The sequence below is a fragment of the Salmo salar genome, chromosome 12 (genome assembly GCF_965601325.2).
Source record: "Salmo salar chromosome 12, fSalSal1, whole genome shotgun sequence".
NCBI lineage: Eukaryota > Metazoa > Chordata > Actinopteri > Salmoniformes > Salmonidae > Salmo > Salmo salar.
In genome coordinates this window covers 91,571,513-91,587,109 of record NC_138302.1, presented here as the reverse complement: position 1 = coordinate 91,587,109, position 15,597 = coordinate 91,571,513, and positions in this window count along the sequence as shown.

Below are 15,597 nucleotides of genomic sequence, written 5' to 3'. Positions count from 1 at the left end.
CCTAAGTCTCCCCTAGGTCCAGTCCTTCCAAGCAGAAGAGAATTAGGGCTGATGTATTCTATGCAGTCCTCCCGGCTCTGAGTCCTGGCATCTATGGGCCTTTCATTGGCAAGGTTAGCAGCCATGAACATAAATGTTTGAAACTCACTCCATGTGAAGAGTCCTTCCCCTCTCATATTGTGCAAGGCCCACTTCACAGTGCGAACAACTGCTTCTGCAGCGCCATTCCTGTGAGGGGAGTCTGCTGGGTGGATCTTCCAGCTCCACTCTGTTCCATGCTTTGAAGCTTCATTTTCAAGCTCAGATGTAATTTGTTGATCCAGGAAGTGGTAGAGCTCTTTGAGGGCAGGTCTGGCACCCACAAAGTTCTTTCCAGGATCTGACCACAGTTTCTTTGGATGCCCTCTCAGTGCCGTGAATCTTTGGTAGGCTAGTAAGAAGCCTTCAGTTGACTGGTCACTGACAACATCTGTGTGTATAGCTCTGGATGCCATACAGCAGAAGACAATTCCCCACACCTTGAGCTTGACTTTCTTTCTCACCTCGTCCTTGACTTCATATGGTCCAAATAAGTCCACTGTTGTGTACTCAAATGGTCTGGCTGGTGTTATACGCTCGGGTGGAAGGTCACTCATGATTTGTTGGCACTTTCTGGCCCTAGCCTTTCTGCACACCACACAGTTGTCAACTCTCTTTTTAGCCAGCTTCCGGCCTTTTATCACCCAGGCCTTCTTCCTCATCCGGAGGAGTGTACCTGCTATTTCTTCATGGTTTGCATCATGGGCCTCTTGGGCTAGGAGAGTGGATATCCATGCCTCATATGGTAGAATTGGTACAGCAGTCTTGTCCTCATCAAAGATCTTGAACCTCCCTCCACAAACCAAGAGCCCAGTCTCTTCATCTCTGTAAACAGCGAGTCTGTTGAGAGTGGTGCCTTGAAAGGTTATACCTTCTTGTGCTGCAAGGAACAGGTCTCTTAGTGCATCTTCACACTCCCCAACAGTGAGTACAGCTTGTTTGCCTCTGGACTTCCAGTTTGTTGAAAGAATTTCCTCCCACTTTGGTTTATCTGAGGCTGAATTCCTGGTCAACACTTCTTTCCATTTCGTTGCAGCTCTCCAAACCCAGGCAGTGACTCGGATCAGCCTGGTCAGGCTGCTGAATTTCCTGATGTCAATCAGTTTTGTTACCGCAGAGCCAGCTGGTGGTCTTCGGATCTTAGTCTTAGGTTCATCTGGGTTATTTTACATTTACATTTAAGTCATTTAGCAGACGCTCTTATCCAGAGCGACTTACAAATTGGTGCATTCACCTTATAATATCCAGTGGAACAACCACTTTACAATAGTGCATCTAAATCTTTTAAGGGGGAGGTTAGAAGGATTACTTTATCCTATCCCAGGTATTCCTTGAAGAGGTGGGGTTTCAGGTGTCTCCGGAAGGTGGTGATTGACTCCGCTGTCCTGGCGTCGTGAGGGAGCTTGTTCCACCATTGGGGTGCCAGAGCAGCGAACAGTTTTGACTGGGCTGAGCGGGAACTGTGCTTCCTCAGAGGTAGGGAGGCAAGCAGGCCAGAGGTGGATGAACGGAGTGCCCTCGTTTGGGTGTAGGGCCTGATCAGAGCCTGAAGGTACGGAGGTGCCGTTCCCCTCACAGCTCCGTAGGCAAGCACCATGGTCTTGTAGCGGATGCGAGCTTCGACTGGAAGCCAGTGGAGAGAGCGGAGGAGCGGGGTGACGTGAGAGAACTTGGGAAGGTTGAACACCAGACGGGCTGCGGCGTTCTGGATGAGTTGTAGGGGTTTAATGGCACAGGCAGGGAGCCCAGCCAACAGCGAGTTGCAATAATGCAGACGGGAGATGACAAGTGCCTGGATTAGGACCTGCGCCGCTTCCTGTGTGAGGCAGGGTCGTACTCTGCGAATGTTGTAGAGCATGAACCTACAGGATCGGGTCACCGCCTTGATGTTGGTGGAGAACGACAGGGTGTTGTCCAGGGTCACGCCAAGGCTCTTAGCACTCTGGGAGGAGGACACAAGGGAGTTGTCAACCGTGATGGCGAGATCATGGAACGGGCAGTCCTTCCCCGGGAGGAAGAGCAGCTCCGTCTTGCCGAGGTTCAGCTTGAGGTGGTGATCCGTCATCCACACTGATATGTCTGCCAGACATGCAGAGATGCGATTCGCCACCTGGTTGTCAGAAGGGGGAAAGGAGAAGATTAATTGTGTGTCATCTGCATAGCAATGATATGAGAGACCATGTGAGGATATGACAGAGCCAAGTGACTTGGTGTATAGCGAGAATAGGAGTGGGCCAAGAACAGAGCCCTGGGGGACACCAGTGGTGAGAGCACGTGGTGCGGAGACAGATTCTCGCCACGCCACCTGGTAGGAGCGACCTGTCAGGTAGGACGCAATCCAAGCGTGGGCGGCGCCGGAGATGCCCAGCTCGGAGAGGGTGGAGAGGAGGATCTGATGGTTCACGGTATCAAAGGCAGCAGATAGGTCTAGAAGGATGAGAGCAGAGGAGAGAGAGTTAGCTTTAGCAGTGCGGAGAGCCTCCGTGACACAGAGAAGAGCAGTCTCAGTTGAATGCCCAGTCTTGAAACCTGACTGATTAGGATCAAGAAGGTCATTCTGAGAGAGATAGCAAGAGAGCTGGCCAAGGACGGCGCGTTCAAGAGTTTTGGAGAGAAAGGAAAGAAGGGATACTGGTCTGTAGTTGTTGACATCGGAGGGATCGAGTGTAGGTTTTTTCAGAAGGGGTGCAACTCTCGCTCTCTTGAAGACGGAAGGGACGTAGCCAGCGGTCAAGGATGAGTTGATGAGCGAGGTGAGGTAGGGGAGAAGGTCTCCGGAAATGGTCTGGAGAAGAGAGGAGGGGATAGGGTCAAGTGGGCAGGTTGTTGGGCGGCCGGCCGCACAAGACGCGAGATTTCATCTGGAGAGAGAGGGGAGAAAGAGGTCAAAGCACAGGGTAGGGCAGTGTGAGCAGGACCAGCAGTGTCGTTTGACTTAGCAAACGAGGATCGGATGTCGTAAACCTTCTTTTCAAAATGGTTGACGAAGTCATCCTCAGAGAGGGAGGAGGGGGGGGGGAGGGGGAGGAGGATTCAGGAGGGAGGAGAAGGTAGCAAAGAGCTTCCTAGGGTTAGAGGCAGATGCTTGGAGTTTAGAGTGGTAGAAAGTGGCTTTAGCAGCAGAGACAGAAGAGGAAAATGTAGAGAGGAGGGAGTGAAAGGATGCCAGGTCCGCAGGGAGGCGAGTTTTCCTCCATTTCCGCTCGGCTGCCCGGAGCCCTGTTCTGTGAGCTCGCAGTGAGTCGTCGAGCCACGGAGCAGGAGGGGAGGACCGAGCCGGCCTGGAGGATAGGGGACAGAGGAAATCAAAGGATGCAGAGAGGGAGGAGAGGAGGGTTGAGGAGGCAGAATCAGGAGATAGGTTGGAGAAGGTTTGAGCAGAGGGAAGAGATGATAGGATGGAAGAGGAGAGAGTAGCGGGAGAGAGAGAGCGAAGGTTGGGACGGCGCAATACCATCCGAGTAGGGGCAGAATGAGAAGTGTTGGATGAGAGCGAGAGGGAAAAGGATACAAGGTAGTGGTCGGAGACTTGGAGGGGAGTTGCAATGAGATTAGTGGAAGAACTGCATCTAGTAAAGATGAGGTCAAGCGTATTGCCTGCCTTGTGAGTAGGGGGGGAAGGTGAGAGGGTGAGGTCGAAAGAGGAGAGGAGTGGAAAGAAGGAGGCAGAGAGGAATGAGTCGAAGGTAGACGTGGGGAGGTTAAAGTCACCCAGAACTGTGAGAGGTGAGCCATCCTCAGGAAAGGAACTTATCAAGGCGTCAAGCTCATTGATGAACTCTCCAAGGGAACCTGGAGGGCGATAAATGATAAGGATGTTAAGCTTGAAAGGGCTGGTAACTGTGACAGCATGGAATTCAAATGAGGAGATAGACAGATGGGTCAGGGGAGAAAGAGAGAATGTCCACTTGGGAGAGATGAGGATTCCAGTGCCACCACCCCGCTGGCTCGATGCTCTAGGGGTATGCGAGAACACGTAGTCAGACGAGGAGAGAGCAGTAGGAGTAGCAGTGTTATCTGTGGTAATCCATGTTTCCGTCAGCGCCAGGAAGTCTAGGGACTGGAGGGTAGCATAGGCTGAGATGAACTCAGCCTTGTTGGCCGCAGACCGGCAGTTCCAGAGGCTGCCGGAGACCTGGAACTCCACGTGGGTCGTGCGCGCTGGGACCACCAGGTTAGAGTGGCAGCGGCCACGCGGTGTGGAGCGTTTGTATGGCCTGTGCAGAGGAGAGAGAACAGGGATAGACAGACACATAGTAGACAAGCTACAGAAGAGGCTACGCTAATGCAAAGGAGATTGGAATGACAAGTGGACTACACGTCTCGAATGTTCAGGAAGTTAAGCTTACGTTGCAAAAATCTTATTGACTAAAATGATACAGTACTGCTGGCTGGTGGAGTAGGCTAGCTAGCAGTGGCTGCGTTGTTGACTTTGAACGTGTAGCTGGCTAGGTAACCTCGGTAGTTTCAGTACTACACCTTGTCATGATACAAAGCAACTTTGTAGCTAGCTAGCTAACATAACACTAATCAAGACGTTCCTTGTAGTGTATTTAGTTTCAACAATGCTGCTCGTCGGTAATAGTTGGCTGGGTTAGGAAAAATGGCGTCGCGGGGGACGGAAATAGCTGGCTAGCTAACCTCGATGGCTGGCTAGCTAACAATTATCAAGCTATGACAAAGACAACTAAGTAGCTAGCTAGGTAACACTGCACTAGTCAAATCGTTCCGTTGTAAAGTATTAGTATCTACAGCGCTGCTAGTCGGTAACGGTTGGCTAGCTGGCAGTGGGTTAATGATGACTAGGTGTGTTGAGTAAGTCTGGCGCCGCGTCGCGGCTGGCTCACCTCGATAATACTCAAACTCAAACTACACAATTATCTTACATACAGAGACAGCAAAGACAACTATGTAGCTGGCTAACTAACACTAACACCACACTAATCAAGTCGTTACGATGTAATAGTTTCTGCAGTGCTGCTAGTCGGTAGAAGTTGGCTAGCTAGCAGTGATGACTAGCTAGCTAGCAGCTAGCAGTGTTGACTACGTTAGGAGGACGAAGATAGCTAGCCTCGATAATTACTCAGTTACTCTAAACTACACAATTATCTTTGATACAAAGACGGCTATGTAGCTAGCTAAGAAGAATTGCTCAGACCAAACAAATCAAGCCGTTGTAATGTAGTGAAGTGTAATATTACCTGTGGAGCGAAGCGTGGTGCGGCTGCTCGCTCCAAACCGGAAGTTTTTTACCTGCTTTGCTGTGCATCACTCTGATTTTCCTTCTGAACTCCCACTTCAGGAAGTATATCATTCTTGTTTCTCTTGGCCTGCGCTCTGGTCAGTGCTGCAGAGAAATATTTCCTTTGAAGTTTGTTTATGCCTTCCTTGGCATAAGCTGCAATTGCTTTGGCTGATTTCTGTGGCCACTCTTCCATGGGTTGCCGCAGGAACGCTGGTCCATTTTGCCACATGGAATCTTCTTGGAGGTCTTCCGGGGCTGCCCCTCTTGTTATGATGTCAGCACTGTTCAGGCCTCCCGGGATCCACCACCAGTCTTCGACGGATGTGGATTTCTGGATCTCTCCAACTCTGTTTGCGAAGAAAGATTGATACCCATAACTGTCTCTCTGGATAGCTCCCACCACAGTTTGACTGTCCAGCAGATGGAGCCATCGTTCAATTTCTATATGACTGTGTTTTTCAATGTACTTTCGAAGTCGTGCTGCGCAGACAGCACCGCAGATTTCAGCTTTCACTGCCTCCCCCTTTTGGTCCAAGGGTGTGAGTTTTGCTTTGGACTCAACCAACCTGACTTGGATGCCTTGCTCGGTTTCCCATCTGAAGTACACTACGGCTCCATAGCTCTTCTCACTTCCGTCAGAGAATGTTATTCCCCAAGGTTTACCAAGCCAGTTGACTGGTGTGAGGCTTCTGTGGAAGGTGATTTGGCTAAGACGTGTGTACTCCTCAAACAGTTTGATGGCTTCTTCTCTCAATTGTTCAGACAGAGGTTTGTCCCATGTGTTTCGGGTCAGAGTTTTGCCTCCAGCTTCTTGAAACGCCTTCCTGACAAGAATGGCGCCCTTTTGTTTGGCAGGTGTGACGAGGCCTATTGGGTCATACAGGCTAGCTACTTGGCTTAGCAGTTCTCTTCTTGTCAGTGGGTTTGGAGTTTTCCCTCTCACCTCTTCTTCAAGGAGATTTTGTCTGACTCATCTTCTTTTTCCTCTTTGAGAAATTGATTGAAGTCATAAGGTACAGTTTGTCCTCTTCAACAAGGTATCCAACTCCAAGGGCTTTATTGTCTCCTTTCCTTATCTGGTTTGGGAGAATAAGTACTGTGCCAGACACCGCTCCTTGTTCTCCTGGTACGATCTCCTGCCTCCCACTTTGGCCTGACCGGACCCAGGGTTTTAGGAAGAATCCGCCTGTCCTCAGGATCTCTTCAACTCCTTTGGTGTCCTTGTCCAGCTTTTGTAAGTCATTATGGGAAGTCAGGATGTCATCGACATAGGCATCCTCTTCAAGGATCCTACGTTCCTCCTCCAGGTGAGCGAACATGGGCAGTTTTGCTGTCTCTCTCATGGCCAGTTGTGCAATGCACCCTGCTGGTCGATCGCCAATGTTGACTCTGGTGATGGCATACTCTTCAATCTATTCCTCCTCAGTGTTTCTCCAGAGAAATCTGTGGAGATGCATCTCCAGGTTTTCTAACCACACCGAATTGTACATCTTCCTGATGTCGCCAAGAGCAGCATGGACTCCTCTTCTGAACCTGAGTAGTACTGCTCGGATGGGATTGAGAACATCAGGCCCTCCACCGGATGTGTACCAAGCTCACTAAAAGTGGCAGTAATAAAGCCTCTCTTGAAAAAGCCGAATCTTGATCCAGAAATTATAAAAAACTATCGGCCTATATCGAATCTTCCATTCCTCTCAAAAATTTTAGAAAAAGCTGTTGCACAGCAACTCACTGCCTTCCTGAAGACAAACAATGTATACGAAACGCTTCAGTCTGGTTTTAGACCCCATCATAGCACTGAGACTGCACTTGTGAAGGTGGTAAATGACCTTTTAATGACGTCAGACCGAGGCTCTGCATCTGTCCTCGTGCTCCTAGATCTTAGTGCCGCTTTTGATACCATCGATCACCACATTCTTTTGGAGAGATTGGAAACCCAAATTGGTCTACATGGACAAGTTCTGGCCTGGTTTAGATCTTATCTGTCGGAAAATATCAGTTTGTCTCTGTGAATGGTTTGTCCTCTGACAAATCAATTGTAAATTTCGGTGTTCCTCAAGGTTCCGTTTTAGGACCACTATTGTTTTCACTATATATTTTACCTCTTGGGGATGTCATTCGAAAACATAATGTTAAATTTCACTGCTATGCGGACGACACACAGCTGTACATTTCAATGAAACATGGTGAAGCCCCAAAATTGCCCTCGCTAGAAGCCTGTGTTTCAGACATAAAGAAGTGGATGGCTGCAAACTTTCTACTTTTAAACTCAGACAAAACAGAGATGCTTGTTCTAGGTCCCAAGAAACAAAGAGATCTTCTGTTGAATCTGACAATTAATCTGGATGCTTGTACAGTCGTCTCAAATAAAACTGTGAAGGACCTCGGCGTTACTCTGGACCCTGATCTCTCTTTTGAAGAACATATCAAGACTGTTTCAAGGACAGCTTTTTTCCATCTACGTAACATTGCAAAAATCAGACATTTTCTGTCCAAAAATGACGCATAAAAATTAATCCATGCTTTTGTTACTTCTAGGCTGGACTACTGCAATGCTCTACTTTCCGGCTACCCGGATAAAGCACTAAATAAACTTCAGTTAGTGCTAAGTACGGCTGCTAGAATCCTGACTAGAACCAAAAAATTTGATCATATTACTCCAGTGCTAGCCTCCCTACACTGGCTTCCTGTTAAGGCAAGGGCTGATTTCAAGGTTTTACTGCTAACCTACAAAGCATTACATGGGCTTGCTCCTACCTATCTTTCCGATTTGGTCTTGCCGTACATACCTACACGTACGCTACGGTCACAAGACGCAGGCCTCCTAATTGTCCCTAGAATTTCTAAGCAAACGGCTGGAGGTAGGGCTTTCTCCTATAGAGCTCCATTTTTATGGAATGGTCTGCCTACCAATGTGAGAGACGCAGACTCAGTTTCAACCTTTAAGTCTTTACTGAAGACTTATCTCTTCAGTAGGTCCTATGATTGAGTATAGTCTGGCCCAGGAGTGTGAAGGTGAACGGAAAGGCTGGAGCAACGAACCGCCCTTGCTGTCTCTGCCTTGCCGGTTCCCCTCTTTCCACTGGGATTCTCTGCCTCTAACCCTTTTACAGGGGCTGAGTCACTGGCCTACTGGTGTTCTTCCATGCCGTCCATGGGAGGGGTGTGTCACTTGAGTGGGTTGAGTCACTGACGTGGTCTTCCTGTCTGGGTTGGCGCCCCCCCCCCTTGGGTTGTGCCATGGCGGAGATCGTTGTGGGCTATACTCGGCCTTGTCTTAGGATGGTAAGTTGGTGGTTGGAGACATCCCTCTAGTGGTGTGGGGGCTGTGCTTTGGCAAAGTGGGTGGGGTTATATCCTGCCTGTTTGGCCCTGTCCGGGGGTATCATCGGATGGGGCCACAGTGTCTTCTGATCCCTCCTGTCTCAGCCTCCAGTATTTATGCTGCAGTAGTTTATGTGTCGGGGGGCTAGGGTCAGTCTGTTACATCTGGAGTATTTCTCTTGTCTTATCCGGTGTCCTGTGTGTATTTAAATATGCTCTCTCTAATTCTCTCTTTGTCTTTCTCTCGGAGGACCTGAGCCCTAGGACCATGCCTCAGGACTACCTGGTATGATGACTCCTTGCTGTCCCCAGTCCACCTGGCCGTGCTGCTGCTCCAGTTTCAACTGTTCTGCCTGCGGCTATGGAACCCTGACCTGTTCACCGGACGTGCTTGTTGCACCCTCGACAACTACTATGATTATTATTATTTGACCATGCTGGTCATTTATGAACATTTTAACATTTTAACATCTTGACCATGTTCTGTTATAATATCCACCCTGCACAGCCAGAAGAGGACTGGCCACCCCTCATAGCCTGGTTCCTCTCTAGGTTTCTTCCTAGGTTTTTGGCCTTTCTAGGGAGTTTTTCCTAGGGAGTTTTTCCTAGCCACCGTGCTTCTTTCACATGCTTTGCTTGCTGTTTGGGGTTTTAGGCTGGGTTTCTGTACAGCACTTTGAGAATATCAGCTGATGTACGAAGGGCTATATAAAAATAAATTTGAATTTGATTTGATTTCAGCAGCAGGTCATTCATGCTGACCCCTCTAAACTTCTGGCTGCTGTTCCATACCAGTCGCACAGGTGTTGTGACAGAGTGTGGGTTTGGTGCCACCAAGTGGCTGACATACCATACTGGTCCTTTCCAGCTGGCGATCATCTCTTTGGTGAGTTTCTTTGCTGCTCTTCTCTCCACCATTTCATGCACTTGAGCTGTGTATGCTATTTTCCACTCTGGCTCTTTCTTGAGTTGTTTTTCTGTTCTTAAAAAGGTGGCTTCAACCCCACTCCTGTTGTAGGGAAGGGAACTTGGATCTTGAATCCAGGGGTATTTTGTGTCCCAGTGCGGTTCATCGCTGTGAGCATCTGCTTTGATGTAGGTGAGGCCTTTCCTTATGATCCCCAGCTCCCTTTCCTCACTCAGAGTCATTTCCTTGCCTCCTGGTTGACAATTGCCGCACCGGCATCCTCCACACTTCGGTTCGCAAGCTGCTCCAATGCTATCCCATTTCCACCAATCCAAGAACTCTCTGCGAGCAACTGTGCTTTTGGTTTCAGCTGTGAACTCTTGTGTTTTAATTATCTCTTGATACTTGACAGCGGTTGCTCTCATGGATCGAGCAAAGTGCGTTCCAGACCTGTGCGCGGCCATATCGACTTCTTCAAACAGATCTGGATGTGCTCCACCAACAATCTTTCCTAGCGGGCTCTCCCATAAGACAAGGTCTCCAATCACCTTCACTCTTTGCGGAGCAAGTCTTCCTTCGCGGTGGCTTATCAGTAGCTCAATGCTCTCCGGTCTCCTCAGATCTCCTAGACTGACTTCTGGGAAGAACTTCTTGAGTTGCTCAGGTTTGATGACTCTGTGGATGTTGGCAATTTCATTCAAACCATAGCAGACAAGCTCATGGGCTCTTTCTGTGCCTCTAGGCATTTTGACCCTCACTCTGAGGAGATATCTTCTGGTTTTAACCTTCATGGCCATCCCCCCAACTCCATGGACGACTAAAGTGATGTTTTCACTTCGAAGATTTAATCTCCTGGCAGCTCTGTGGGTGATATAATTTGTGTCTGATGCCAAGTCGATCAGGGTTCCAATTTTTTGTCCTGCATTGGCAGTTACCTCGAGCAGCATTAGAATAACTGGCAATTCTTCTACTGCACCTGACACAATCTCTCCAAGCTGGATCTTTTCACCACAGTTTGTCTTTGCGGTGATGTTGGTGAACGCTCTCTTGAATTTGTCCGCCATCTCTGGGGAGAGTTTAGATACAAATTCCTCCTGCTCCTCAGTCCGCGTTCTCACATTGAATTGTCTTCTTTCTGAGTCACTCCTCCTGAAGTCTCCCTTCAGGCATAGAAAGAAATGGTCTTTTTTACAGTTTCTGTTCCTTCACAGGTATGTCTCTTTGCATTCATCATCTTCTCCATGACAGACCAAGCACCTCTTGCAGGCCCCCAGCTTTTCTACAGCAGCCAACTTTTCCACCGGCTTCAGTTCCTTGAAACGCTTGCAAAAGAATATATGTTCTCTGTGCTTTTCATCACCACACACAACACAGCCTCCTTTCGTTGTGGACCGCGTGGACGCATATTTCCTCTCCATGCAAGCATTTCACTTTTCTGGCCTTTCACTCACTCCCAGCTGCTCCAGTTTTTCAAGAATTTCCTCTTGTGTCTTCAGGAATTTAAGAAGGTTCTCAAAGTGATTATCTGGTGTGACATTATTCCTCGGATTAACCATGAAGACAAGCCACTCTCTCTTGATGTCGTCAGGTAACTTGCTTTCTATGGATCTGATCACTAGAGGGTTGTTGATGGCTCCTGTGTTTCCAAGCTCCGTGAGGTCATCCAGGGCCTTCTCTATAGTTTGGATCATGTCGATAACTTTTCTAGGCTGATTTGCCCTTAAAGCAGGAATTTTCTCCAGATCCTCCATTATCTCCAAGGCAATTGTAGACTTGTTTCCATATCTGTTTTCCAGCAGCCTGAACATGTCCTCAGCAGTGTTGTAGGAAGACAAACGGAGGCCTCTGCATATCCTCTCATCTATACTGTCAATGAGTTGGATCCTCTTTACTTCGACTGAGCCTGTTGGTTCCCCCTGCTTTTGCAGACTCTCCCAGTCTCTTCTCCATCGATGGAAGTTCCTTTTATACCCACTGAACTTGGGAAGACAGATTGGCTTTATCCTCAGTGTCGTTTGTGGAGCTGGCATGGGCACCTGCGGCACTCTCCCTCTGTCTCTCTCGTCTCCTGCAATTCTTTGTGCTGTGAGAAATCCTGCCCTCCTTGCTTCAAGGTTGTTGCCGAATGCCTTCAGATCCTTCACTCTCCCTCCGAGCCTTTCCTTTCTGCCACCGGAATCCACATCTCCCACTCTGCTAGGCTTGCGATTGCATTTTGGACTTGTGTTTTCACACAATCCCACCGTAGCTCAAAGCCATCTCTGTTTACAGCGGTAACAGGTATCTGAGCAACTCCATCACAGGCTGTCTCGGCTTCATGGATTGCAGACTTCACCTCATTTTTGCCATATCTAGGCCATAGATTGGACTGGACTATCTCCCTGACCTCATCCAATCGTGCTTCGCATTCTTGGAACGTCTTCTCAACTTCAGTCTGCTTCTCCTTGCTCAGTTTAGCTTCTTCACCCTCATCGGTTCCAGCTTCAATGTCTGCCAGAAGGCCAGCCCTGTACTCGTCATTTGTCTCACTGACCGTCCTCGCCTCCGACTTGAGCTTCTTGTACTCCTCTTGTAGTTCTCTTTTAGTCATGTGCTTTGCGACTCTGCTGAGGAAGTTTGCCTGCTTGGTAAAAGTGCTTTTAGCTAAAGTTCTTTTTTGCTTCAGCTCCTTCCCTGTTATTCCAAGAGCTTCCTCCGCCATGTTGAGATGTCAGTCAATATTCCTCTCTGCGACGACAGCTTTCCTGACTTCAGGCCGTTAATCCTTTTGTCTTCACTGCCACGCGGTTATCAACTGTCAAGTTGTGTATGGTTCACACTGCAGCTCTTTGCCCAAACTTGAAAAAGGCCTTTAAGGACTGAAGGACGCAAGGGACAACTCAATTTTCTTCTGACTTATTTTATTTCTTTAGTCAGTTAGTTAGTTAGTTAATTAGTTAGTTAGGTTGATAACCTTTAAAGGCAAAACACAAAAAGAAATATACATTACTTCAAGTAAGGTCATTTCAAATTAAATATATAATCTTAATATAGTCATATTATCTAAATTATACTATATACTAAATTAGACAATTGCTCTCAATTCTCAACACAAATAAACACCAAACTGGCCACAATTTTACACAACAATGTCCATGTGCCTACCGGTTGAGTCTCCAGAATCCTAAATGAGCTGAATGTGTATGGATGAGAGTCTCCTCTTCCGTGAAGGACTTCCAGTGAAATGCTTTTCCACCAAACATTTCACCACCTGCTATCACAAAGGTGCACCAGTATATATGTTCCCCAGGGAAACACAAGCTAATGATGGGTTCCACAATGCATACACTCTTTCGCCCTCTGTTGGTGTTTTATCTTTGAAATCAGTTGAAAATCTGAACGCCTTGAATATGAATACCTGTCTTTTGACGCAACAGTATGATTAATTGATTGCATATTAGTCCCTACCCATTTCATACTGCAGGGCCAAGGGTGATCGTAAGATGGGTCCTAGCTGCTGAGGGTCTCCAGCCAACACCAGCCTTCGTCTGGACTGAGCAGGCCTGTGGATGGAGCAGGCCTGTGGAAACAAGAGGCAGCCATTGGCTACTGGATAGTAGACAGACTACATGGTAATGTTGACTAGGCCAAAACTGGATGAAGCGTTTTGAAATAGAGTTAAACGGAGGTCCCATGTGACTCAGTTGCTAAAGTGTGGCGCTTGCAACGCTAGGGTTGTGGGTTTGATTCCCATGGGGGACCAGTATGAAAATGTATGCACTCACTACTTTGGATAAGAACATCTGCTAAAATGTTAAACAAATAAAAATGAAGTGCAACAGCAACTTGTCCAATAAGGTAAAAAATGGCTGTTCTCTGTTTCAAAATGTTGTGCCACAAGCCAGGCTTTTCATGCACAGATTACTATAGGGCTCACACATTGAGCATTACCCTCACTGGTATCAGATGTTATTGGTCGCATACAGATATTTAGCGGGTGTAGCGAAATGCTTGGTATTTTCTCTCTTACCTGAAATCCCAATGATTGTCTCTGGCTCCACTGCTTTACCCGAATCATCTATGAACACGAGGATGAGGTGACCGACTGGGACGACCCGGACACAAGCCTAGGTGGAGGAACACCAGCACAGTGTGGTCAACCATAGAGACTTCATCAGGACAAAGGTGTTATTTTGTGTAATGGTCATTCCCCCACACCTCCTAAACAGTCTTTACTCTGCCTCCACCACAATGGACATTTATTTATTCATCACTGGTACAGTTATGATGTACACTGAGTGTTCAAAACATTACAGACACCTGCTCTTTTTATGACATGGACTGACCAGGTGAATCCCAGGTGAAAGCTATGATCCCGTTTAAAGAAGGATTTTTAAGCCTCGAGACAATTGAGACATGGATTGTGTATGTGTGCCATTCAGAGGGTGAGTGGGCAAGACAAAAGCTTGAAATGCCTTTGAACAGGGTATGGAAGTAGATGCCAGGCGCACCGGTTTGTGTCAAGAACTGCAACGCTTCTTAGTTTTTCATGCTTAACAGTTTCCCCGTGTGTATCAAGAATGGTCCACCACCCAAAGGACATCCAGCCAACAACTGTGGGAAGCATTGGAGTCGACATGGGCCAGCATCCCTGTGGAACACCTTCGACACCTTGTAAAGTGTCACTTTAATAATGTTTACATATTTTGCATTACTCATCTCATATCTATATACTGTATTCTACTCTATTCTACTGTATCTTAGTCTATGCATTACTCATCGCATATCTATATACTGTATTCTACTCTATTCAACTTTAACTTAGTCTATGCCGCTCTGACATTGCTCATCCAAATATTTATATATTATTAATTCCATTCCTTTACTTTAGATTTGTGTGTATTGTTGTGAAATTGTTAGATATTACTGTACTGTTGGAGCTAGAAAGACAAGCATTTCGCTACACCCACAATAACATCTGCTAAACACGTGCATGTGACCAATACAATCTGATTTGATTTTGAGTCCATGCCCTGAAAAATTGTGTCTGTTCTGAGGGCAAAGGGGGCTACAACTCAATATTGTGAAGGTTGTTCCTAATGTTTTGTCCACTCAGTGTCTATAGTGCTATTTCTATTTAATTACCATTTTCATTATTTTATTTCACTCAGTCTTGCATGTTGGAACATAAGATTTACACTGTACCCTGCAATTAAACCTGCAAACCTGTACATGTAAACACTCCGAATTTGAAGAACAATGTAACAACTACTGTAATGACTCAATGCAAATCCGTTCTTAGAGCAGTTTAAATCCCTTAGGCCTTTCTACTGTAAAAGTGAACCGTACCTTCCTGTTGTCACCAGTGTGTTGATGGTATCCTTGTAGCCCACCAGAACCTCCTTCGTTGGAAACACAAAGCTAACCTGGCTCGAGTCTCAGTTACAGTGTTTCTTAGAGGGAGAGACATCGGGAGACATTACACAGTGAAATGTCAGTGAGTTTGAAAATCTGTTGAGACTTGCATTCTTCTCTGTGGACTTTAATTCTATTGCATTTACAATGTCATGTAATATGTGTGAACCTGTATTTTTCTAAAACACAAGAGTCTCACCAGGAGGGTTTTGGGGCTCATTGCTGAGGTCTCTGCTGCTGGTGTAGAGACGGAATACACAGTGGGTGTCATGTGACCCAGTAACCTCTCACACAGCAGGTCTGATGCACTGTTAGATGGAGCAAATGCCAGGATGTGGCATGAAGGATCCACTCTGTTTAGCTGCAACACGCATAACATTTAAGGCAGGTTTGAGGGGGAAAATACATTGTTTCTATTGTTTTTATGTGATGCTGTGTTATGCTATGTACATGTAATGTAATACATATGGTATCGCCCTCTGCCCCATAACAGCGAACGAAGACGAATATTAACACACATCATAGATGTAAGAAGATTCATGAACTGTGTTATACTGTATTTTGTATACAGTATTTTGTATACAGTATTTTGTATAAGGTATTTTGTATAAGGTATTTTGTATACTGTATACTGTATTTTGTATACTGT